This window comes from Oryctolagus cuniculus, chromosome 9, assembly GCF_964237555.1.
Source record: "Oryctolagus cuniculus chromosome 9, mOryCun1.1, whole genome shotgun sequence".
NCBI lineage: Eukaryota > Metazoa > Chordata > Mammalia > Lagomorpha > Leporidae > Oryctolagus > Oryctolagus cuniculus.
In genome coordinates this window covers 33,091,528-33,094,536 of record NC_091440.1, presented here as the reverse complement: position 1 = coordinate 33,094,536, position 3,009 = coordinate 33,091,528, and the positions used below count along the sequence as shown (strand labels likewise).

Genomic DNA, 3,009 nt, shown 5'->3' with positions numbered 1-3,009 from the left:
AAAGGAAAATTTAAAAAATTAAACTTAGTCTTTGAATTTTACCTAGCTGCCTCAAATCTTTTGCAGAAAATAAGCAAATAAAACTTTTTTCTCAACAAAATTTTTAAATGTGAATTTTATTTGTGTTTTCTTAATATCTAAAATTATTGTGCTCAAAGGAACAGGTCTGATTAAAATATTTCTGATAGAAAAACTTAAGAAAATTTTTGAACTTCATCTAAAAATAGAAAATGACATAATAGCATAATTAAAGGAGACAACATGTCTTCAACATTTAGTTTTCTTAGTATAATAACACTCCCTCATGGTGATAAACTAACATCACTAAGAGTCCTGTCAAATGTTAGTAAAAGAAATTTGTTCAAAATTCAAGCATTAGTTCTCAGCCCCTGCTCTTTTGCTATGAGATTCCATCTTATGTGCTATTTGATTTATAAGCACAATGTTAAAATAAAAGCACCAAACATAGCCTTATGCTCTGAAGGCACAAGGTATGACAGTCAGTGGGGACAAACTAGTCACTATTAGAGTTGGGGACAACTTCTGCAAATTTCTGATGAAGCAACTGCTTGTTAAGAGAGTTTTATCCTATGAATATGCCTAAGGAGCATTTTCCTGAAGACAACCAAAGTGGCAAAGGGAATTTGTTCTTAAAATGAGAGCTACCTTATAAATTTTTAATTTCCCAAAAGAAATACATCTTCTTTGTATGTGGAAGACCTAAAGCTGGAAGCTAAACCTCCAGTGAGTTGAAGATAATTTCTGACTCTCAGTAGTCGTATTAGTTCCATCTATAAAATGGAAACAAAAATTATTTTTACATCTTCTACCTAGTTGAACTTTATATAGATGAGGAAGTCCAGGTATAGCAAACCCAATCTATTGGTACTAAAGAAAAGTGGAAAGGGTTGGACAGGGCCCAGGAATAAGTACAAATGATATAGTTTCTCCCTCTTCATGCCTCTGATGATCCATTCCCAGGCATACCCACCATGAGAGTCAAATGCATGAACTGAGAGTATTTTGCTGACCACAATTCAACCATGATACCTATATAGAAAATTTTCAAACCTAGAACTTGAACACTGATTTTGCTCCCAAGACTGCAATTTCTACCAATGCCTTTCAATTTCTACCAAAATGACTTCAAAATCAACCTACTAGAAACAGAAATCAGTACCTTTCACCAAACAAGTGTCTTCTGATAAATTTTCTGTTTCTCTTAGTGGCATGGCCATCCTCACTTCAACTTCTCCAGTCTTTTCTCTTTTCCCAAGTAATCTCATATACCATTAATGCCTATTTAATGTTGAATGGTCACTAACACATTCTCTTATTTCTGTTTCCACCACACCAATGGGACTTAGGCCTCATTACTTCATAAAGCAACAATTTTCCAAGAGATCAGCCTCTAGTCTTTTCTCCCCTATCCAATCTATCCTGCACATACCTACAAGATTTAATCTCAGCCACAGAATACAGATACTTCCTTCCAGATCATCTGACTTCTATCTTTCCCAACTAAAATAAAGCAATTTATCCCCAGCTTTCCAGCACAGGAAACCTGTCCCTCATCACACGCTTTTCCGAGACATATCTCACCACTTCCCTACTCATCAGCTGGCCAAGCATGACAGTGAGCCCTGCACTGTGCAATTTTGCCAGTTCTAAAATCCCCGCTTATCCATCTCTGCCCATCCAATTCTTGTCCATTCCTCAGGGCCACCCGCATCCTCTCCCCTTACACAGCTTTTCCTTCTCTCTCTGCCCAGAAAAGGCAGTTGCTGTGTAGGAAACTGAACACAGGAATAGTTAGTAGTGAAATGTATATGAAGGGGCCTCCCGCGGGACTCGAAGATATGGGCGCCACCTGGGGAAACCCCGGGTGGGTGCGGCTCGCTCTCTGCCTGGCCGGCTTGGCGCTGTCCGTCTACGCGCTGCACGTGAAGGCGGCGCGCGCCCGGGACCGGGACTACCGCGCGCTCTGCGACGTGGGCACCGCCATCAGCTGTTCGCGCGTCTGATCCTCCAGATGGGGTCTGGGCTTGGGGCTGGTGGAACACGTGTTGGGACAGGACAGCATCCTCAATCAATCCAACAGCATATTCGGCTGCATTTTCTACATACTGCAACTGGTGTTAGGCTGCCTGCGGGCACGCTGGGCCTCCATCCTGCTGATGCTGAGTTCCCTGGTATCCATCGCTGGTTCTGTTTACCTGGCCTGGATCCTGTTTTTCGTGCTCTATGATTTCTGCATCATTTGCATCACCACATACGCCATCAACATGGGCCTGATGTGGCTTAGCTTCCGGGAGGTCCCGGAACCCAAGGTCAAGGCCAAGGGGCACTGAGCCCTCACCCAAACCAGGCTGACCTCGCCTGCTTTGCTTTGGCACGTGAGCCTTGCCCAGGGGGTCCTTGTCTAGGTCCCTGGGAGGCACTGCCTCCCTCGCCCACCCCCACAGACCCCACCACCACCACACACACAGGATAATGGACCAAATGTGCCCCCAACTGTGTCTTCAAGGGCTGGTTTCCTGCCATGGCCCAGGGAGGGAACGTTTTCAGCAATAAAATTTCTTAACTACATTGAAAAAAAAAAAAAAAAGAAATGTATATGAAGGGAAATGACTTTCCCATATTCTTCCTTTCTTACGGAGTTTACCATAGGAGGCTACTTCAAAAAGTTCATGGAAAATACATATTTTGAAAAAAATATACATGGCTTTAAAAATTCTTTTGTACCAAAATAAATGTGTCTTTTAATTTTAATTTTCCATGATTTTTGAAGTACTCATATATTTACAGCTATGCTAAGCATTATGTATGCATATATTGTATTTTACATAATTGTCTTTGCTAATGAAGTATTATTATCCTCACTTTATAGAAGAGACAGCAAAATTACTAAGTCAAGGCCACATATTTATCACATTATAAAGAAAGTGTTTGAACATGAGCCTGATTCAAAACACCTGTTACTATTTTTGTCATTATAATAGATCATGT

General features: G+C 41.1%; 1 pseudogene; it reads left to right on the top strand.

Annotated features, from left to right (window-relative positions):
- Positions 1 to 1,840: 1,840 nt before the first annotated feature.
- Positions 1,841 to 2,612, top strand: LOC100351248 (vitamin K epoxide reductase complex subunit 1 pseudogene; annotated as a pseudogene).
- Positions 2,613 to 3,009: the final 397 nt, after the last annotated feature.